The sequence below is a fragment of the Macaca nemestrina genome, chromosome 13, assembly GCF_043159975.1.
Source record: "Macaca nemestrina isolate mMacNem1 chromosome 13, mMacNem.hap1, whole genome shotgun sequence".
NCBI classification, from domain to species: Eukaryota; Metazoa; Chordata; class Mammalia; order Primates; family Cercopithecidae; genus Macaca; species Macaca nemestrina.
In genome coordinates this window covers 19,726,956-19,750,600 of record NC_092137.1, presented here as the reverse complement: position 1 = coordinate 19,750,600, position 23,645 = coordinate 19,726,956, and the positions used below count along the sequence as shown (strand labels likewise).

General features: G+C 46.1%; 2 long non-coding RNA genes across 2 annotated transcripts in view; one reads left to right on the top strand and one right to left on the bottom strand.

Moving 5' to 3' along the window:
- Nucleotides 1–23,645, top strand: part of LOC139358024 (uncharacterized) — an 87,023-nt gene that overhangs the window by 19,907 nt on the left and 43,471 nt on the right. The window lies entirely within an intron of this gene.
- LOC105479884 (uncharacterized) lies at nucleotides 3,134–5,308 on the bottom strand. Its single transcript, XR_986146.2, has 3 exons — nucleotides 5,187–5,308; nucleotides 3,894–4,028; nucleotides 3,134–3,291 (listed from the first exon to the last, which is right to left on the bottom strand). It is a non-coding gene; the product is annotated as an uncharacterized lncRNA (long non-coding RNA).

The following is a 23,645-nucleotide window of genomic DNA, read 5'->3' as shown; positions in this document are numbered from 1 at the left end:
CTGGATTTGTCCTGGGAATTAATTCTTGGTTGTGGCATTCCGGTAGAACCAAGTGCCTTTCTCTGAGAGGAGAAAAGCAAAGATCGGAGGGGCGGAGGGACAGACTTCCTAAGACAATTGACCATTCCTTACAGAGCACATATTGTGTGCCCAGCCTTCTGGTGCGCCTCTGAGGAAGGGCTTAATCTCATAGCGGGTGGAGGCAAAGGACAAGGCATTGTAGCCCTCGAAGAGGCTACAGAGGGCCTGAGTCTGTGGTGGGGAGACTCAGCAGCCCAGGGCAGTGCCTCTGCTGGCTGTCTGCTTGTGTTTCCACAGCAGCTGGGAGCACAAACTAAGAAACCCCTCAGGGTTGCTCCTGTCTGAACATCAGAGAGCTCTTCTGCAGCTAAGGTGACCAACTGTTCACTTTCGCTTGGGACCGAGGATTTCCCTGCAATGGGTGACTTTTGGTGCTGAAACTGGGGACTCCCAGGCAAATTGGAATGGTTTGTCACCCTACCTGCTGCTGATTGGGCTTAGGAGGAGCTACAATGAATGGGTCTGTGGTAGCATTGGTTTTTATTGTGACACCCTCTGCAGCTTGTTAATCAATGGAAAAGAAGCTGGAAATCATCATGGTATGGGACTCTGGTTCTTGGCCAAAAGGGAATCCCCATGGCCAATGCCTATAAAGAAACAGATGCTCAGATCCGGCCCTCCTCCACCCGGCAGTGACATTGAAGCAAGAAGAGGTTGATTCCGTGGAGCTAAGTGGCCCCTGCTATCAAGGGAGGGTCCCATTTTTTTCCCATCAAGACAGTGCTGGGCTCCAGTCACCAGAGGCGGGAACACATTTGTGTTGCCCATTAAAGTGACTTCATGGATCTCGACCCATAAATGACCAAACATCCCTGAATCAACTGCCTGTCAAAGGCTGTAACAGGCATTGGACCAGAGTTGAGGGATGGGGGAAGCTCTGCGTGACACCTGGAGGGGGGACAGATGTGGTCTCAAATAGCTCCAACATGGAGGAGAGTGTGGTCTGTACCCTTGGGAAAGTGTGGTGCTGCAGGAGGGGCTGCTCCCTCTGCACGGCTCACCATCTTCTCCCTAACTTGATATTTTCTTTAGCTCCTGAGGGTTTTCGTTGAACCACTATGCGCTTAGGCACCCAAACCAAATGCTGGGTATTCTCTATTTTCTTTGTGCCACTCCCCATTTTCAGAGTGCGGCTCTGGCTGATCAATTCTCCCACCATAAGACCTCTCTCCCATCTGTTTCTGCTGTCAGCATCCTAGCTCAGAGCCCAGCAGGATGACCCCAAAGCTCTCTCTGACCCCTGCTTCCACCCTCCCTTTCTATCCTCTACCAGATCCATCTTGTCAAGGACCATCTTTGGCATGTCCCCCTGCATCAATGTCATCTCCTGACATAGGCCAACTTCTGGCCCTCCGTGGCCCCCAGTGTGCCTTCCTCACCCACTCTCCTTGCTCACCATCAGCACTAGGGGTTCTGGGACTGAGCCCTCCATTTCTTGCTGATGCTGCTTGTTTTCCTGCTTCCCACTCTTGCTCATGCTGTTGCCTCCTTCAGAATGATCCGTGCTGTGGAAATCTTCATGATGGTCTTCCTGATTTCCTGGAAAAAGTGCTTTCTCCCTGCTCTGGGCCTTTCCCCCAGCATGGATGGGCCTGACTTTCAGGCTCTTTCTGTGCCCAGTTATTTGTGTACTGACCCACCCACTTAGCAGGCCTCCTTGGGGGAAGGACAGCCCAACTCTAGGCACCATTATAGACACTGGACACTGTACTTAGGGTCAGTGGGTCACTGAGAGAATCAGATGTGATCAGTCCCCAGTGGTATTTCTTGGAGTCCTTAGGCTTTCTGGGTACAGCCATGTCCAACATGGGCTTTTGAAAATGGCCAGTGACATCTGCGTGGCTTGTGATGTGTCTTGTACCCTGTGTAGGATTAGGCGTTTTCATTTTGAGGCCTGTCAAGGGGAGACCTTGGAGGGCTGGGGCACTGGTCAGTGAGACCTGCAAGAAGGCTCAGGCTCCTATCCTCACCCCCAGCTAACCCTCAGATCCTGTATTTGGGTTAGGAAGGCACAGGTCTGGTTACCGTCTGGATGGGGTTGGGCTGTGTGTTGGTAGTGACTCAGGAGATACCGGACAAGTGACTGTCTGCTTTGGGGTACCTGTATCCCTAAGCGAAGCTACAAGCATCTTGGCAGAATAATTTTATGATCTGGGAGTATCCTTAATTTTCTTTTAAATTTATTTTTAGAGATAGGGTCTTACTCTGTCACCTAGGCTGGAGTGTAGTGGCAGGATCATAGCTCACTGTGACCTCAAACTCCTGGGCTCAAGTGATCCTCCTGCCTTAGTCTCCAGAGTAGCTAGGACTACAGGTGTGCACCCCCATATCAGCTAATTGTTTTATTCTTATTTTTGTAGGGGGGGTCTTGCTATGTTGCCCAGGCTGGTCTCAAATTCCTGGGCTCAAGTGATCCACCTGCCTTGGCCTCCCAAAGTGCTGGGATTACAGGCATGAGCCACTATGCCTAGCACCGGGAGTATCATTAAGAAGCAGCAGACCTTTCATTCAGCCAGAAACAAATGAGAAAATTCTAACCATGACAGAAATAAACTCTTACTTCCAAAAGGAGCATTTTTTTCCATCTAAAACTTATGGAATAATTTTAACCCCATTTACCAGATGAGGAGACTGGGACAGGGAGGCACAAAGGGCCTGGCTCAGGGACGTATAGGTGAGTGAGAGCTCTTGCTTTGTCCCTCCTAGAACATCATTGAGAGATAATCCCGGGTTTAGGCGGTACCCTGATGAGTGACCTTGCGATTGGAAGGCAGATTCTCTTGCAGGAATGGTAGCCTCTTTGCGCTCAGAGGAGATGTGTGTGTGTGAAGGAGAAAGAGGAGGAGAAGGGGTGCCTGTGGGGCTGATTTGAGGTTCGAACAGCATCACGCAGCTGGAAGCCAAGGCAACGCATTTCATCCACAGATATCATCTGCATCTTCCCTGCTATCTGATGACTCAGGAGCATCCATGCGCATTTACCAAGTACCTGCCCAGTGTCAGGTGTATCAGGGAGTGAATTTGGCTGCATGAAAAAAAAAAAGTGGAATAGTTGGTTTAAACAAATAGGGCTTATATTTCTCAGTTAAGCAAGAGGCCCAGGGGTGGAGGGTGGGGCTGCTGCAGTTGTCATGCAGTGTTCCTGGGTAGTTTTCCTCCTCCTCAGGGTTTCTTCATGGGCGGAAAGTGGCAGCTGCCTGTCCATGTCACCTGCAGGAAGATGCCAAAGGAAATTCGTGGAGGAAGAGGTACTCCTGCGTTGGGGAAGGGAACTTTGTTTACAAAGTGCACATTGACTCCCAGTGTGATCCCATGGTGCCTATAGCAGTCAGGGAGGCTGGGAAGGTGGTTCTTAGCAGGAGCCCACCACGCAGAGCCGTGCTGAGTTGCTGATTCTGCCTCCGCAGTCGCCCTGCACACTTCCTAAGGGGCTCCTGCTCTGGGAAGCTGGGTTTGCCCGGTTGTGACCCACTCTCCTTCCTGGCTTCCAGATCCACATGGTCCCTGAATCTCTCTCCACACATGGCCCTGACACAACTCACCTCTGCCTTTCGTTCCTGAGACTAATTGCCCATTTTCCCTATCTCTCCTGCTTGTGATTTAGCCCCTTAACCAGATCCCAAGGTTGAGACTTGAATGCTCCCTTAACCATCCAGGCTCTGCCATGCTATTGACTTGGGCTTCTTCACTCACCCATACACTTGATCCTGAGAGCTGGGTGTGAGTAGGCGTCGGGGCAAAGGAAAAACAAAGATAAACCTGACTCAGGCCTTGCTCTGCAGGTCTCCAGTCAAGGCTGACTTTGCCCTCACCTATGCTTGAGTTCTAGAAGAATCTGGTCAGAGGCATGGGCTTCATCAGGATGGGATGACACAGCTTCTGCAGTTTGTGCAAAGGACTTAGAGGAGAATCCAGACATTCCTTTTCGCTGGAAGTAAACTAGTCACCTGGGGACAAAGAGCAGATCATAACAGGAGTCCAGGGAAAGCCAAATATGCCTCAAAGGGGGCTGGAATGACAGTTTCTTCTCCCTGGAGGTCTGAGACAAACTGAAGACCGAAGAGGAACATGACTCAGTCCTTGGGAGGCACTTACAGCTCAGAAAGTGCCAACTCATCCCAACTAGGCATGGAAAATGCTCCTGTAAAATGGCCATTTCTCTCCTCTCTACCTGCTGTACTCTTAGCCTTGCATCGAGGCCTGCTCAAATATGTCCTTCTGTGGGAAGCTTATTCTCACCCTGCAAGCAGAATCAAACTCTTCCTTTTCTGTGCTTTCTTGGCACTTTTGAAAATAGTATCTTGATTGTAATTTATCTTTTATCATAATTGGGCTTGCTGATATGCCCTCCCACTGGGCTTCTTGAGGTCAAGAGCTATGTCTTTTTCATCTCAGTGTCCCTGGGGCCTGACTTGAGCCTGATGCAGAGGAGGTGCTCAGTGAAAATGTGGCTTTTAACAAAATCTAATGTTACTGCCAGGGGTTGTCCGTTAGCTTTGCTTCATCTACAATCTCCAGGGTTGCATTCCAGCTGCTAGCTACCCTGACCCCCTCTCCACTTGCTCTGGACCTGCCATCGCCGCAGCCCAAAGCTCTGGGTTGCTAACAGCCTCTGTCCCCCACAGAGCCATTAGTAGGTGTCCTTTGGGGTAGAGGGCCCCGTGCCCAGCTCTGCAGGCCTAACGACACCATTCCTGAACAGCGATGTGGATGTGTTTACCCAGCCTCTGTAACCTGACATGCAGCAGTCCTAATTGTCCTCTGCGTGAACCTGGTGCAGTATTTTAGTGTGTCCTATAGAATAATATTGAGAGAATGAACAAATCAGTGGCAGAACCTTCAGAGATTTGCCTAATTGCAACTCAAATTGTTCCCATATTGGAAATTACATGGCTAAGATGCCTTTTGGGGAACTAAATATTAGGAGCCCAGGAAGGTCAGCCAACAATGAGTTGCCAGACTTTTTTTCTCCATGAACTCTTACCGAGACATTTTCCTGCAATGAGACATGTATAGGTTGACTCAAAACAGATTTCACAATCGCTTTATCCAATTTTGGATGGCTTAATTCGGCAGTTCACGTAACCCTCTTTAATCAGCCTCACCTTCAGGGGTTGCTGTTGTGGTCTCAAGCACTTTGACGGGTAGATGGCACTCAGGTCAGTACCCCTAAATGGGGAGGCTCTGGCCAGTCACTGCCTTGGCTCTGGGAGCCTGGACTGTATTTGGAACTCTTAGGGGCTCTGGGTCATTGTGAAGTCTCCAGTGAGGTAGGAAACCTGTGATTCTTGTTCCCAGGCATGCTTTATGCCCTGAGTGGGATGCCCAGGGATGATGAAAGTGAAAGCATTGTGTGTGTGTGTGTATGTGTGTGTGTGTATGTTAAGATTGTTCCAGTTTTGACACTGTTAGGAGGGGTATCGAGGTCTCTCAGGATTTTTGATTCTGATATTGAATAACAATAGGTTGGCTATCTGCCTAGTTCAGTGTCCTTAGGGAAAAAGTAATTTCCTATCTTTCCCTTTATGGCATTGGGGGAACCATATGCCTGGACTTAGATTGGGAGGTAAGTCTGATTGCTGGTATCTACCTTGTCACCTCTCAGGGGTTGAGGAAGTTGCAGCCTCTCCCAGGAAGATTTCTGTTTGGCACTTTAACTTTGCAAGCCTTTAGTTGTTGCTTGTTCCATGGGTAATCACAGCCATCCTGGGAGAGGGCCCAGGGAAAAACGATTCCTCTTTTACATATGGTGCAAACTGAGGTCCGGGCAGCTCAAGTGATTTGTCCAAGGTCATTCAGGGAGTTCATGGCAGAGTCAGGTCAGAACCAGCATCCTACTCCCAGTGCACGGGTCTCTTTTGTTTTGTTTCTTTATTAAGGAATCTGCCTCTCATTTGCTTGGATGAAATACTGTTGATAAGTTGGGGCCGTGCTGGTTCTGAAGAGTGAAGCAGCATTGCAGGGGTGAGTGGCGTCATCTGCATATCATCCTCAAACCATCCCCGAGTGTGGCCTGCCCGCTCTTGGGTATTTTCCTGGTTATCTGAATGTGGTTGTCAACTCACTCTCCACCTAAGCCCCTCAGGTTCTTGCTCTGTGGAGAGGTAGGGCAACCCCGGCTACAGACCAGGTGTGTTCAGGCCCCAGGTGGGGAAAGAGAAGGCCACGTTTGCCAGGTACTATTCCGGGTGCTTTCCATGGAGAGCCGCAGTCAGTGTGGTCAGATTTTGGGAAAAAGGGAAGCCATCGTTGCCTGGATGGTGGGAGGGATGTGTGTGTGTGTGTGTGTGTGTGTATGTGGTAGCATGTGTGTGGCATGTAATGTGTGTATGGTGCTTACAATGTGTGTAGTATGTATATGTATATGTGTGGTATGTGACTGTGGGGTGTATTTGTGTATAGTGTGTGTGTCGTGTATACGTTTTCGTGGTGTTTGTACTGTATGTATTGCATGTGCTTTGTGTGTTAGGTGTGTGGTGTGTATACTGCATGTATGTGATTTGTGTATAATGTGTATATGGTATGTATTTGTGTGCAGTGTGTACATGGTATACTTGGTATGTTTGTATGCAGTATGGTGTGTGTGTAGTGTGGATATGGTATGTGTGGGGTGTATTTATCTGTTGTGGTTGTGCAGTGTATGCGTGTATAGTGTGTGTGTTGTGTGTATGGTGTGTGTCGTATGTGTAGTGTGCATATGGTGTGTGTGTGTGGTATGTGTTTGTAGTGTTTGTATGGGGTGTGTGTATGTGGTGTGTAGTATGGGGTGTGTGTGTGGTGTGTGTAGTGTGGGGGGTGTGTGTGGTATGTGTTTGTAGTGTGTGTATGAGGTGTGTGTGTGGTATGTATTTGTAGTGCGGGGTGTGTGTGGTGTGTGTTTGTAGTGTGCATATAGTGTGTGTGTGTGGTATGTATTTGTAGCGTGGGGTGTGTGTGTGGTGTGTGTAGTGTGGGGTGTGTGTGTGTGGTATGTGCTTGCAGTGTGCATATGGGGTGTGTGTGTGGTGTGTGTTTGTAGTGTGGGGTGTGTGTGTGGTATGTGTTTGCAGTGTGGGGGGTGTGTGTGTGGTATGTGTTCGTAGTGTGTGTATGGGGTGTGTGTGGTGTGTGTTTGTAGTGTGTGGGGTGTGTGTGGTATGTGTTCATAGTTCGTAGTGTGTGTATGGGGTGTGTGTGTGGTGTGTGTTTTTAGTGTGGGGTGTGTGTGTGGTATGTGTTTGCAGTGTGGGGTATGTATGTGTGGTCTGTGTTTGTAGTGTGGGGTATGTGTGTGTGGTCTGTGTTTGTAGTGTGGGGTGTGTGTGTGTGGTATGTGTTTGTAGTGTGCATATGGGGTGTGTGTGGGGTGTGTGTTTGTAGTGTGTGTATGGGGTGTGTGTGTGGTATGTGTTTGTAGTGTGCATATGGGGTGCGTGTGTGGTGTGTGTTTGTAGTGTGTGTATGGGGTGTGTGTGTGGTATGTGTTTGTAGTGTGGGCGGTGTGTGTGGTGTGTGTAGTGTGGGGTGTGTGTGTGGTATGTGTTTGTAGTGTGGGGTGTGTGTGTGGTGTGTGTAGTGTGGGGTGTGTGTGTGGTATGTGTTTGTAGTGTGGGGTGTGTGTGGTATGTGTTTGTAGTGTGGGGTGTGTGTGTGGTATGTGTTCATAGTGTGGGGGGTGTGTGTGGTGTGTGTAGTGTGGGGTGTATGTGTGGTATGTGTTTGTAGTGTGGGGTGTGTGTGTGTGGTATGTGTTCGTAGTTTGTAGTGTGTGTATGGAGTGTGTGTGTGTGGTATGTGTTTGTAGTGTGTATATGGGGTGTGTGTGTGATATGTGTTTGTAGTGCCCCCATGACTCAAATTCTCCCACCAGGTCCCTCCCACAACATGTGGGAATTATGGGAGTACAATTCAAGATGAGATTTGGGTGGGCACACAGAGCCGAACCACATCATTCTGCCCCTGGCCCCACATACCATGTGTGTGTGGTATGTGTTTGTAGTGTGCATATGGTGTGTATGTGTGGTATGTGTTTGTAGTGTGGGTTGTGTGTGTGGTATGTGTTTACAGTGTGTGTATGGTGTGTGTCTGGTGTGTGTTAGTCTGCAGTGTGTATATGGGGTGTGTGTGTGTGTGTGTGTGTTTTGAAGGATAGTGATTAGGAAAGGCTTCCTGCAGTGGGGGTGGATTTTGCGTGAGCATTCTCAGCAGGCAGGGTAGTAGATGGGGACAAGGGAAGGTGTGGGGGCAGCGGGGGCAGGAAAGGCAAATGGCTGGGGCTGCATCTGGCTGACACTGAGGGGCCTGTTAGGAGTCCATGCCAGGGAGGTGAGCTGCTGTTGTCCTGACCAAGCCCTCTGCAGGTGCCTGGCTGCCCATTGTAGCAGTAGAGCCAGGTCTTTTGGCGAATACTTTTCCTCCAAACACTGCCTTCCAAAGACAGTGATCTGACCCCAAACATCTGCTGCAGCATGGAAATAAGAGAACAGAGGCAAATGGGATTGGCATGAGGCTTGGAGAATCAGAGAAATAGGAACTCGTGGGGGCAGAAAAAGAGGAGGTGATATTTATAGCAATTATAATGGAATGATACTAAAGTTATATATTTCATATATGAGATATACATTGGATATATGTGTATATATATGTATATGTTTGTGAATATTCTCACCGATGGGAATTGTGGGTTCAGAAAAAGTTTCAAATGACCCCCAAGAGAAGTCTGCCTGTGACAGTCCCACATGAGCCTCGTGCTTTCATGGCATTTGCCAAGCTTTGCAGTGCTGTGTGCTTCCTTGTATTAGTCTGTTTTCTCACTGCTGATAAAGACATACCCGAGCATGGGAAGAAAAAGAGTTTTAATTGGACTTACAGTTCCACACGGCTGGAGAGGCCTCAGAATCACGGCAGGAGGTGAAAGGCACTTCTTACATGGCAGCAGCAACAGAAAATGAGGCAGATGATAAAACCATCAGATCTTGTGAGACTTATTCATTACCACAAGAACAGTATGGGGGAAACTGCCCCCATGACTCAAATTATCTCCCACCAGATCCCTCCCACAACACGTGGGAATTATGGAAATACAATTCAAGATGAGATTTGGGTGGGGACACAGAGCTGAACCATATTCTGCCCCTGGCCCCTCCAAATCTCATGTCCTCACATTTCAAAACCAATCATGCCTTCCCAACAGTCCCCCAAAGTCTTAACTCATTTCACCATTAACCCAAAAGTCCACAGTCCAAAGTTTCATCTGAGACAAGGCAAGTCCCTTCTGCTTATGAGCCTATAAAATCAAAAACAAGCTAGTTACTTCCTAGATACAATGAAGGTACAGGTACTGGGTGAATACAGCTGTTCCAGATGGGAGAAATTGGCCAAAACAAAGGGGCTACAGGGCCCACGCAAGCCCAAAATCCAGCAGGGCAGTCATATCTCAGAGCTCCAAAATGATCTCCTGTGACTCCATGTCTCACATCCAGGTCACGCTGATGCAAGACGTGGTTTCCCATGGTCTTGGGCAGCTTGGCCCCCCTGGTGCAACCTCCCTCCCAGCTTCTTTTATGAGCTGGTGTTGAGTGTCTGTGGCTTTTCTGGGCACGTGGTGCAAGCTGTAGGTGCATCTACCATTCCGGGTTTGGAGGATGGTGGTCCTCTTCTCAGAGTTCCACTAGGTGGTGCCCCAGTAAGGACTCTGTGTGGGGGCTCCAACCTCACATTTCCCCTCTGCACTGCCCTAGCAGAGGTACTCCATGAGAGTACCCCCGCCCCTGCAACAGACTTCTTCCTGACATCCAGGCATTTTCATACATCCTGTGAAATCTTGGCAGAGGTTCCCTCACCCCAATTCTTTACTTCGGCGCACTGGCAGGCTCGACATCACGTGGAAGCTGCCAAGGCTTGGGGCTTGCACCCTCTGAAGTCATGGCCCGAGCCCCATGTTGGCCCCTTTCAGTCATGGCTGGAGCAGCTGTGACACAGGGAACCAAGTCCCTAAGCTGCATACAGCAAAGGGACCCTGGGCCTGGCCCAGGAAACCATTTTCTTCTAGGCCTCTTTGCCTGTGATGGGAGGGGCTTCCTTGAAGACCTCTGACATACCCCGGAGACAGTTTCCCTATTGTTTCAGGGATTAACATTGGGCTCTTCGTTACTTATGCAAATTTCTGCAGCAGGCTTGAATCTCTCCTCAGAAAATGGGGTTTTCTTTTCTGTTGCATTGTCAGGATACAAATTTTCCAAACTTTGATGCTCTGCTTCCCTTTTAAAATCGAACGCTTTTAAGAGCACCCAAGTCATCTCTTGAATGCTTTACTGCTTAGAGATTTCTTCTGCCAGGTACCCTAAATTATCTCTCTCAAGTTCGAAGTTCCACAATCTCTAGGGCAGGGGCAAAATGCCACCAGTCTCTTTGCTAAAAGAGCATAGGTGACTCTTGTCAACTATGTTAACACTTGTCACCAGTCTCTTTGCTAAAAGAGCATAGGTGACTCTTCCCAACAAGTTCCTCATCTCCATCTGAGACCACCTCAGTCTGGACCTTATTGTTCATATCACTATCAGCATTTTTGTCAGAGCCATTCAACAAGTCTCTAGGAAGTTCCAAACTTTCCCACATTTTCATGTCTTCTTCTGAGCCCTCCAAATTGTTCCAATCTCTGCCTGTTACCCAGTTCCAAAGTTGCTTCCACATTTTCAGGTATCTTTTCAGCAACACCCCACTCTACTGGTACCAATTTACTGTATTAGTCTGTTTATGTCTTCTGATAAAGACATACTAGAGACTGGGAAGAAAAAGAGGTTTAATTGGACTTACAGTTCCACATGGCTAGGGAGGCCGCAGAATCATGGAGGGGGTCAGGGGCAAAAGGCACTTCTTACATGGCAGCAGCAAGAGAAAAGGAGGAGGATGCAAAAGCAGAAACCCCTGATATGAGACATCCATCAGATCTCGTGAGACTTATTCACTACCATGAGAACAGTATGGGGAAACTGCCCCCATGATTCAAATTATCTCTCATTGGGTCCCTCCCACAACATGTGGGAATTATGGGAATACAATTCAATATGAGACTTGGGTGGGGACACAGCCAAACCATGTTATTACCATATCCTGGGAGAGGTACAAGCAGGAAGAGACAGTCCACCACAAAGACACCTCCATCCTGATGGGAAGACTGAATCTGCTAGTACAAAAAGTTTGCAAAGTTTCGCAACTAACTTCCATGACTCTCATTTCTCATGTGATAATCCTCCACTTCTAGATATTGACGTATCCAATGACTTCTGAGGTTCACCCGGTTAATCTCAGAGCCTTGGCCTTTTCCTGTGGCTCTTTAGAATGAGAGAAGAGCTGAGTGCAGTTTGCACTCTCCTTCACATCTTTATCAGTAAATATGCAGGAAGTATCACTATGTCTAGGCACCACGGAGGCCACCATGCCCCAGGCAGACACAGGCCTTCCCTCTATAAGCCTGAGGTGTGGCAAGGTCAGCAGCCTGGAGGAGTGAGAAGCAGGGTGCGAGAGTGTAGGCTGAGGCCAGAGACCTGAAGAGGACCCGTAACCTAATCCAGGAGGTCATGAAAGGATAGCATGTCACCAGGGAGCCCAGAAAAGGGGCAGAATGTTTTGCAGCAATGGGAACAGCAGAGCAAACGTGCCTGGACAAGAACAGGCATGGTGAGTTCAAGAAACTGAGAGGTTTACACAGCTGGAGCTCTGGGGGCTAGGGAGAGAGTGGTCTATGTGAAGCTGGAGATATAGGCAGAGAATACTTTATCCTATGGGAAGCCCTCTGCTCCATTCCAGTCCCCATCAGAAAGTAGAGCCCATGAAGGTAATGCCAGCTGGCAGTGAGCACCAAAGACAAAGACAAAAAGCTACTGCCTAAATGCACAGGTGATCTGTTGGCATGGGCATTGCCTTGGGCTCCCCACCTACTGGGCCTGAAGTCATGAAGCAGAATCTGTCTACAGGGCCAGCCTGTCATGGAAAGTACCAGATTTATCTCCAACCCTATCTCTAGGCATCTCAAGCACCCTAATGGGAAGAATTTTTTTTTTTTAAATAAGGCCAAAAGCCAGCTTTTAATTTATCAATAGAATCCTTTCAATCTATGGGTACAATCAGCTTATCCATACCCTTTTGCCCACCACCCCCATTTTTTGTTTTCCCCTTAATTATATCTTAAGTTGTGTAAGAGTTTCTCCCAAATGCAATTTATGGAGAGTTGATTTTGGAAGTGAATTTTGTTTCTCAGATAAGGGTAACCTGGCAAAGAGACATCAAGAATAATCTTAAAATTGGACATTTTGTGACCTGTTTTTTGCCTAGAAAAACTAGCCTGATTCAGCTCCATTTTATGGATGGGTAAAGAGAGTCATGTTGCCTTGAATCCTTTCTGTGCTCACAGAGGTGGACCAGGGGTCCGATGCCCTGTCCTTTGCTGCAGCCTCCTCTAGACTGAAGCTCATCCCATATCTTGTGTTTCTACCTCAGTAGTATTTGACTGTAGCATAGGGAGGAGGGAAGCCCAGGTAAGGGCCCCTGTGAGCAAAGGCATGCGGGCTGGAAGGGATTGGTGTGTCAGGAACAGTCAAGAGGCCAGTTTGCTGGTGCAGAGACACATGTAAGGCAATAGGGAGATAAGGAAGGTGGAGGCCAGATCCCAGAGGGCCTTGAATTGCAGGCTAAGATATTTGAACTTTATCTTCTGGGTGACAAGGAATCATGGAGGCCTATAAGGAGAGGGTGATAAAAGTGAAAAGGTGTGGGCTGAGGGCAGTGGCGCTGTGCCTTCTTACCTGCAGGTGTCGCTGTGAGGTTGGGTAATTGTGAACTGGAAAACTACCTTGAAAGTTTGAACAGGCCTCCCATGCCCCAGGGTCCAACTATGTGCCAGCAACTCCTAAATTCTTCCAGTTTCTGAACTTGAAACTCGCACGACAATTGCCTTCTTAGCCCCTCCACTTGGAAGTCTCACAGGCTCAAACTGAAGAGGCCCCAAAGGAAGAACCTGATGTTCTCTCTCAAACCTGCTCCACCTCAGTCTCAGTCTCAATACATGACATCTCTAATTGCCCAGCTAGTCCACTGGGAAACTGAGGCATCATCCTTCCTGCTTCCCCCTTGGTTGTCCCCATGCCAATTCACCACTAATTCTGTTGATGCTGTCTTCAAATATTTTCAAACTTATCCATTTCTTTACTATAGTCTCTACCTTGGCCTGGCTGCCATCATCTCTCTCTTGAACTTCTTTGCAACTTACTCATCTCCTTGGTTCTATTTTAGAGCCCCATCCAACCTACCATCCCCAAGCAGCCAGACTGATGCTTATATGAATAAATTGTCATGTAACTTCTCTGTGTTGACTTCCCTTTGCGTAAGGACAAAATGCGCAGCTCTTGCTATGGCCTCCAAGGCCTCATTCCGGTGGTCCAGACTCCCCTTTGACCCCCTCTCTTGCTGCTCTTCTCTTTGCAAATGATGCTTTGTTCCATGTCTCCTTTCAGGGGCAGGATCCTCCTTTTGGCTTCAAGGGCCTTTTGCCTTGAGGCATGCTTTCCCCCACACCGACCCTACTTATCTTCACATCTCAGGATAAGTAGCATTTCTGCAAGGGACTTCCATGACACCCTAATCCTGAGCAGTTTTTCTGTTGCTGTCCTCTCCTATAGAGACCTGTTCTTTTCCTTTGAAATCCTCATCACACTTTGTGGTTCTTTTGTGTCTTCTTGTTTAATGCCTGTCTGCCCCACTAGACTGTAAGCTCCCTGATGGCAGGGAGTACAACTGTATCGTTTGTGTGTGAGTTGGAGCCTGGTTAGTGCCTGACATGTGGGACATATTTACTAAATAGTGAGTGATTGAATGAATGAATGGTGCTCTGCTACCATTCTGTGATCAACATGATCCTTCTCTCATATCCCAAGATTGTGTGGGCAGGGGAAGGAGGAGCTGAAGGTTGAGGATGATGGCTCAGGAGACAGTGATCACAAATAACTTTCCATTGCTCAGCAGGAAGGCACTAGGGCTCTAGCCCACACAGACCCCTAAAGACCCCTTTAGTACCCTGTGATGGAAATGGCATCTAGGTACTCTCACCAAAGTCCCTCTTCACCTGCAGCCCAGATGCTGAATTACCCAAATGATTCAGGGGTCAAGGGCTCACTACAAGTGGCTTATGGAGAAGTGGCTGAGCCTGTATTCACCTGTTTTCAAACAGTGATTCCCACCTTTGTATTAGGAAAGTAAGGCCACAGAAGGCCCATGTAGGCTGTCAAAAGAGTAAGTCCATCAACCGTGGTTTTTCTATTATGACTTGAGATTCTATCAATTTTCTAACCTGTGCATACAGAGAAATTCATATTAATAACAATAATTGGAATTTTACTACCCTTCCTGTCTGTTTATAGGTTCTTGACTCTCTTGCAAAGTTTCCAGTGAATATTTCTGGATTCCCCTGGATGTCTCTTGTGTGCTCCTGAGCATGTCTAGTAGCCACTTTGTGCTTCTGTTTCTTCCAGGAACTGCCTCCCCCTCACTGAGTTTCCCTCTCATCATGGGGTCCTGGCATGCCACCCGAACATGGCTTTGGACTCTGTTGTCATCTTATGTGGGCTCCACAGCTTCCTGTGGTCACTCCTGCTACCTGGCTCCTCTCATCAGGAACTGTGGTCCTTGCTAGCTGCAGCACTGATGTGCAGGGGCCCTCCTAGCCTGAAACTGAAGGCTGGTCTGTGCCCTTTCCAGTTACCAGTTTGTCTTAAAAAGTTTAAAGACAACAGATATAAATCTATAGGACTAGATGGGGAAGAGATCTGAGGATCAGAACCAGAGTACATTCAGAATCACTCCTTTGCTAAGATGTGGAAATTTCATATCTGAGTCTCCATTGCTGAGTCTTGCCTTAGGATGAATTCTCTCCCTGAAGGAAATTCGGCTCTTTAGGCCGTTAGAGTTCTGGGAATTCTGCCCTGAACATGTCTGGATTCCCACATAGGCTTCAGCTGGGACCCTTGCTATTCACCATTGCAGTCCAGAAGAGGCTAAGTTCAGGGATCCTGGGCATTGAAGGTAATAGCCATGCTATGGGCTGAGCAATTGGCTTTGACCGCCTGTTGTCTGGGGGAAGACACCACGTAGATGAGGCAAACTTTGGTTCCTCTGTAAATCTCTTTGTACTTGGCTTGCAGTGCTGGAATCAACCTGAGGAATTAGGATTCCATGACTCTTGTTTCCCCCTTAGCAAATACATGTTTTGCATTCTTATCATGTCCAGCCATCTTCTGTTCTACCTTTATGATTTCTTACCTGGAAGTATAACATGCAGGAAAATCAAATATTCCTATGTACAGTTGGAATGTCCCTTGGGAAGCTGCAGGATTCCAAGGAGATGTCATGGATTTTTGTCTTAAGTAGATTACAGCCTGAGAGCCCTCCAAGTTGTCTCTGGAACTTGAGCTATAAACATCTCTGAACAAGACGCATACAGCTTGGCGTCTGTAGGGGAGCACAAGACTGGAGTAATGATTGGCAGATAGCTTTGGGGCTGGTGGGGAGTTTTGGATCTGACCCACTGATCCAACAGGAGGCCTGGGATTCTGTAGCTTGTTGAATGGGCAGGTGGTTTGGCACTGCTATGGTGCTCAGTCATGTCTGAGAGTGGATCACCTGCTGCAGCTGGCACGGTGTCCTCAAGGCTCTTCTACGGGCTGGAGACACCTTTGCTTGGCTCACTTTCATTGGCAAAGCTGATGCACATGGAATGTTTCCTTCAGAGTTAAAGGCTGTTATCTTGCTAGGAGAGGGCCAAGAGTTTTCTGTGTGTTTCCAGCCCACAAGGGAGAGTTCTTTAAGGCATTACTCCTATGTTGCTGAAATCATGCTGGGCTGTGGCTAGTAATTCAATTCAATACCCCTGGAACTTCCTCCTTGGTGCCAGACACTGTGCCAGACCACAGGGAAACAGAGATGGTGAAGATGTGGTTCCTGCCTTCAAGACCTCCTTGGTCAGAACACAGAGTGGGGTGCAGCCTGGTAGATACTTTCATCTGTTTTTGTGAGGCCAGAAACTCTTTTGAGAGTCTGATGAAAGCAGTGGATCATCTGTAAAAATGTACAAATATACTCCCTCCCACGGTGTTTTACATGCCAGAGCAGGGATCCCTGAAGTCAGAACCCCAGTTTGAAAAGTTCATCCCAGAGGACAGATTGGGAGAGTGGCTGGAAGGACATCTATCTGTGGGCTTTTGTTTTATTCCTGGCAAGGGAAAAGTTGACCCAGAAATACAGTGGCATTGAGATGGAGAGGCTTGAAATAGAATTCACGGAGGGTGAAGGCCGAGGAGACTTAGAGGTTTCAAACCTGGGTAACTGGATAGCAAGTGGTGCCACTATAGTGGAAGAAACACAGCCTCTCCTTCCCCATTGAGTGATGGGAAGAGAGGACTGCACCAGGTTGGGGAAGGGATGAGAGCAGGGATCTTGGGAGTCATGGAAGGAGAGACAGGTAAGGGATACTTTTGTTTTGAACCTAGCTGTGCTGGCCTGTGCGGAGATGGCTGTGGCCTCATCAATGTCCTGTGATCTTCAAGCTCAGCCTTGGGGATGTGGTTTTGTCTCTAATGTGCAGCTTTTACTTGGGCATAACCAAAGTACCTTAACTAGGCTGATGTCAGGAAATTGACCTAACTACAATATCATGCCATGGCCACATTTGCTTGAGTAGAATGTTAAGTTCTGTTCATGGAACTACAGGTTGTTGGGGACACGTCAGAGTCAGCTGCAGAAATTTTTTAACTTCCCATGCCTAGGCCACCTAAGATATGCTGGAGGTGGGGGCCTGGCTTAGGCATTTAAAAAGCTCCCAAGTAGATTCTAATGCATGCTGTTTATGAACTGCCAATTTGGATCATCCTCTCCTTTTTTAAATGAAGGGATGACATCTTAGGAAGGAAAAGGTCATGACTCAGATTCTCTGCAAGTGGCAAGACTCGTCCTAGCATTCCTGAATGTGGAAGCAGTGCTTTCCTCAAATCCCAAGTGCTTCTTCCTAGGGACAGGCCATAGTCTCAGGCTCTACCCACTAGACTTAAACATCAGACATTTTTGCAGACAGTCTTCCAAACAGCTTTTAATTATTTGCTGGAAGGCCTAGGGGATATGCATCTTCCATCCCAGGTGCTTGTGATGGGAAGACAGCACATAGAAGTTTTCCCCGAGCTCCATACTAGAAAACAGGGGCTGAGTTGGCTCTTTTCATGGCTTCTAGAGGACACTTGGGTCCCATCACAGCATGTAGAAGGCAGGTCTTGGCATGCTCAAGGCCCTCAAATTCTTCTCTGAAGACATCACAGAGCCAGTCTGCTCTGCTTTGGATCCAAACAGCCTGAGTTCCCAGAGGGACCACTCTCCGGAGGGACTCTGTCTTTGCTGCTCATGGTTTAGCCTGGCCACAACACTGGGGCTGCCAGTGCCCAGGTGGGCTTCTCTAGGGCCAGGAGAGCAGGGCTGCTGGAGACAGGGCTGTTGGGCCTCAGCAGAGGCTATTTAATACAGGTGACACTTAGAGAGCACAACTCATACTTGGGTGAGTTCTCCCAGGGGGATTTCTAAGCTGCCCCGGAGCACATGGCTTGGGCCCTTTACCTGGCCCTCAAAGGCAGCCTCCAGCCCACCCCGTTAGCCGGCCCTGAAATGGGAGCTCAGTGGCGGACAATCAGTGATATTTACAGTTGATGTTTGCATCTTCTTTAACTTTCCTCCCCTTTAAGGGAAGGGAGAAGTTCATAATGTAATTGCATAAGTGACATGATCCTACAGAAAAACCCTGAATGAGGCAGCACCTGGCTCCAAGTGCGCATCCTTCAGTGGCAGAAGGGGTGTCTGGATGTGTGAAAGGGAGAGCAACTCTGGAGGAATGGGAGCCTGGAGAGAGGTTTCAGGCAAGATGAATCCCAGAAGCTTTTCTTGCAGGGGCATGAGTACAATAAGTTTGCACTGGGCCACACCTATAGAATTCCTTGCTCTATGTGAATTTGGACAGCAGGGATTAGTATCTGGTTACAGACAACTGTAACAGTAGAAATGCAATGTAGCAGGCTGGGTTGGGAAAACAAAGGCTTTGTGCTTTCAAAACTGAACTCAGAGAAATAACAGACTGAGAATTTAGTCCAATAATTCTATCAATCCTGATACAATGAAGTGACACACTCAGGGACATGGACCAGCATGAGACAGAGTAAAATGGGACAAGGTCCTGCATGGATACAGAGGGGATAAAGGAGATCACAGATGGCAGAGGAGCCACAGAATGAATGAGGAGGAGCAGGCCTGGGCAGAGAGAGAGATAGCACCTTCACCCTGCCTGACCTATGACTTTCACTTGTGCCCTAGGGAGGGGGAATTGGTGATTAACCTCCTGGGGATTACAGCATGCTCTTGTAAATTTAACAGTTACAGTTTTGACTAGAGGCCCAAAGCTTGTGGTTATTTACAATCCTGTTGAGAGAAGAGTTTGAATGGGACTCACTGCAATGCTGGAATGGACCATGAATGATTTGGTCAGACAAAGCTGAACTGGCCTCCTGCCCTCATATCTCCGTGTACACTGTTGTGCTCCACTTCTCACAACACTGTAACTGTGTGTGTGTGTGTGTGTGTGTGTGAGAGAGAGAGAGAGAGAGAGATGAAGGGGAAGGAGGCACACCATTCATAGTATTCTAAATGAATGGCCCCTCCTAGAATTGTGTAGTACACAACCTGCACAGCTGCACATAGCAGCTCTGACAGCCAAAAAAATCAAAGTTTTGAAAAATTTGAAGATTAGACTGTTGAGCTTAGCACTGACTTGGCTCTGTGATGTGGAAGAGTTCATTACATATTTTATCTGGGGAATAGAAAAGGAATTTGGGAGGCTCTTGCTGAGAATGCTCCAACTAGTGAGAAAACTTGTCTCTCATCAACAGAGAGATAAAACTCCAGTGAAAGTCAAAAAGACTGTTAACTGTGGTGTCAAGCTAGGGCATAGAAAATATGAGCTCTCTTCCAAAATATAATACAGGAGAAAGCCAGGAGCCTGTTCCAAAATGTCTGCATTTGTATATTTGTGGATTGCTGAAGGTTTCTGGGAATACTGAAATGTTATTTACAAAGTCCTACTGTTATGATATGTACAGATGTGTGCATGTGTATGGACAAATTCACTTGGCTTCAGAGTGTATATAGTGGACTTTCATTTTATGTGCATTTATGTTACATGCTGACTTTAGACATTAATCACAACTTAAGATACAACTTCACCATTGCCTTCAGACCTCAACGCAACAAACAGCACTATTGACATGCATCATGGTTATAGTTGGAAGCTTAGAGACAGAGTGGCAGGGACTTTCCAGAAAAGCAGGTGCTCTCTATGCAAGTTCCAATTACTGGTAGGAATGTGAGGGTTATCTTAAAGACAGGATGCTTTAACAACTTTTTATTGAAGTGTAACATACATACAGAAGAGTGAACATCACAAGTACATGGTGTGATGGATTTTTACAAAGGGAATTCTCCTCACTCCACTCAGGTTAAGAAAAAGAACATTAAAATCCTTAGATTCCTCCCAGTCACTCTCTCCCCAAGTGGAACCAATATCACTACCCTTAATATCATAGATCTGTTCGACTGATTTTGAACTTTATGTAAATAAAGTATGGGCTCTTTTGTGCCATCTTTCTTCTGCTTAGCATTCCATTTGTGAGATTTGTCCATGTTGTATGATGCGAATAGTAGCTCATTAATTTTATCTTTGTTCTATGCATATGTCAGAATTTATTTATTCTACTGTTGATGGCATTTGAGTGGCTTCCAGTTTATAGTTCTCACAGATGGGCAGGAAGTTCCAAATGCCCTGTAACTTTGGATAGTCACTTTCCTTTTGTTCTTTTTTCTTTTTTTGCTCTAGATCTCTAGATCAATCTTTCTCAAAGAAACATTTCAGTTCATATATACACAAAATGTTCATATATACACAAAATCATGAATACTGTACTTTATGGACTCTTTAAGGGTAATTTAGGTCAGTACCACTTTCGGTGTAATTTGCAGACCACTGCTGGTGTGGGAACCGGCTGTTACTTGTCTCCAAGGGGATAAGGACCTTGTATCAGGATGTAAATCAGCTGTCTTTAGTAAATGCAAATGTAAAATGTAAATGTAAATCAACTGTCTAACTCTTTATTATACCTAACATTTTAATTTTTCATAGCAAGACTTTCTCAATGAACAAAGCATTATATTGATTTAGCTACTGGCACAAGTTTCTTACATCATTATAAACCAGTAGTAGTAAGCAGTTCATGGGCTGGCTACTTTGAGCAAAATTGAGATAAACTGTTTATTTATTTATTTTTGAGATAGAGTCTCACTCTGTCTTCCAGGCTGGAGTACAGTGGCGCAATCTCGGCTCACTGCAACCCACACCTCCCGGGTTCAATTGATTCTCATGCCTCAACCTCCTAAGTAGCTGGGATTACAGGTGTATGCCATCATGTGCAGCTAAGTTTTGCATTTTTAGTAGAGATGGGGTTTTGCCATGTTCCCCAGGCTGGTCTTGAACTCCTGGCCTCAAGTGGTCTGCCTGCCTTGGCCTCCCAAAGTGCTGGGATTACAGGCATGAGCCACTGCAGCCGGTCGAGATAAACTATTTAAACTTTTAAATTTTCACATTATATGATGATTATAGACCCTCCTATCCTCTGCTGCCACCCTCATAAGATGCATCATTATGTGTTTTACATATTACATGGATTTGCATTTTCCTTTGGGGATTTGTCAAGTTCAAAGAGAAAAGTAGCTCCTTCAGTTATGCCCAGGAGAGAGAGCTACAAGAGCCAAAGATGCCAACAGGCCCATATATTTGTAGTCATGATTTTCCTGGATGACTAGACAAGTAGCCAGCCCCTTGAGAATGTGTCTTGGTCAGGGCAGTGGCTTCTCAGGTGAAGATGATATCTCTCGACTTTCTCAGGTAATGTGATCCATTTGGGATGTTAATATGGTGATGAACAATGCCAAGCCCACCCTCCAGCTGTTCTGCACTCTGACTATGACTATGTCTTGCAGTGTCCTTTCTTCATATATGTGCTTATTCCACATTTTCCACCTGTAACACCTGGGTCTCTGCGATGTCACCCATCATTCAAGCTCCATTGAAAGCACCACTTCCTTTTCTGAAATAATTGATTGAGATAAAATTCACTCAATATAAAATTCATCATTTTCAATTGAGCAATTTTATGGCATTGAGGACATTTATAACTTTGTCCACCTCTTTCTGGTCCCAGAACATTTCTATAGCTCCAAAGCAAATCCCCTTATTCATTGTTATGGGTTGAATTGCGTTCCCCCAGAATTCAGATGCTGAAGTGTCAACCCCCTGTAAATCAGAAAGTGTCCTTTCTTGGAAATAGGGTCCTTTCAGATGCACTGAGTGAAGAAGAGGTCATTGGGATGGGCCTTAATCTAATATGACTGGTGTCTTTATTAAAAGAGGAAATTTGGATGCAGAGCCATGCACATAGGGAGAAAAGCATGTGACAATGAAGGCAGAGATTGAGGTGATACAACTGAAGACAGGGACACCAAAGACTGTCAGCAAACCACCAGAAGCTGGGGGAGAGGCATGGAACAGTTTCACCCTCACATCCCTCAGAAGGAACCAATCTTGCCAAGACCTCCATCTCAGACTTCTAGCTCCCAGAATTATAAGCCAATCCATTTCTGCTATTTAAGCTGCCCAGTTTGCAGAATTTTGTTATGGTAACCCTAGGGAAGGAAATGCCCATTAAATAGTTTTTTTCCCATTTCTTCTGTGATGGTTACTTTTATGTGTCAACTTGGCTAAGCTATGGTACCTAGTCTTTGGTCAAACACCAGTTTAGATGTTGTTGTGAAGGTATTAGTTTAAGATCTGATGAACATTTAAATCAGTAGATTTTGAGTCAAGCAAATGGCCCTTTATAATGTGGGTATGCACCATCCAATCAATCCAAGTTGAAGACTTTAACAGGAAAAAGACTGATGTACCCTGAGTGATATAGTTTGGTTCCTTGTCCCCATCCAAATCTTACTTCAAACTGTAATCCCCATAATCCCTGCATGTCAAGGGAGGGACCTGGTAAGAGGTGATAGGATCATGAGAGTGGTTTCCCCCATGCTGTTCTTTTGATAGTGAGTGAATTCTCACAAGACATGATGGTTTTGTAAGTGTTTGACAGTTCCTCCTTCTCACTCTCTCTCTTTCCTGCCACCTTGTGAAGAAGGTACTTGCTTTTCCTTTGCCTTCCACCATGATTGTGAGTTTCCTGAGGCCTTTCCAGCTATGTGGAACTGTGAGTCAATAAAACCTTTTTTCTTTATAAATTACCCAGTCTCAGGAAAGTTCTTTATAGCAGTGTGAAAATGGACTAATACATTGTGGAAGAGGAAATTCTGCCTCTGGACTGTCTTCAGATTGCAATATCAACTTTTCACTGAATCTCCAGCCTATCCTGCCCTGCAGATTCAGACTTGGGAGCGTCAGCAATCATGTGAGCCAATTTCTTAAAATGACTCTTTCTTCCCCCATATATATATATGTATAAAATCATTGGATATATATACACACACATACTGTTTCTCTGCAGAATCCAACTAATATTATACTCAATACCTCCAGCTCCTGGAAACCACCAATCCACTAATCTGTGTTGTGTCCTTAAGGATTTATCTATTCTGGATATTTCACATTAATAGAGTCACACAATATGTGACTTTTCATGTCTGGTTTCTTTCACTTACCATGTTTTCTAGATTTATCAGCATTATAGCATGCATCAGTACTTCATTTCTTTTTATGGCTGAATAATTCATATATTCCATTGTAGGTATATGTCATAATTTGTTTATTCATTCCTCCATTGATGGACATTTAGGCTGTTTCCACCTTTTGGCTGTGTGAATATGCTGCCATGAACATGTGTGTATGTGTACTTATTTGAGCCCCTGTTTGTTATTCCTTTGGGTATACACCTAGGAGTGGAATTGCAGTCATATGGCAATTCTATTTAACTTTTTGAGGAACTGTCAAACTGTTTTTTACAGCAGTTAAACTATTTTACATTCTCATCAGCAACATATGAGGGTTCCAATTTATCTATATCCTTGCAAATATGTTATTTTTCATCTTTTGATTATTGCCACCCAGTGGTTGGGAAGTGGTACTTCGTCATGATTTTGATTTGCATTTATCTAATGACTAAGATGTTGAACATCTTTTCATGTGTGTTTGGCCATTCGTATATCTTCTTTAGAGGAATGTTTATTCAAGTCCATTGCCCATTTTTATTTGAATTGTTTGTCTTTTTGAGCCTTATCAGATACGTGATTTGCAAATATATCCTCTTATTCTGTAGGTTTTTCTTTTACTTTCTTGATAATGTTCTTTCTTTGATCCACAACTTTTTTTTTTTTAAATTTTGACAAGGTCTAATGTATTTATTTTTTCTTTTGTTGCTTATTCTTAGATATCTAAGCATAACTAAGAATCCATTGCCAAA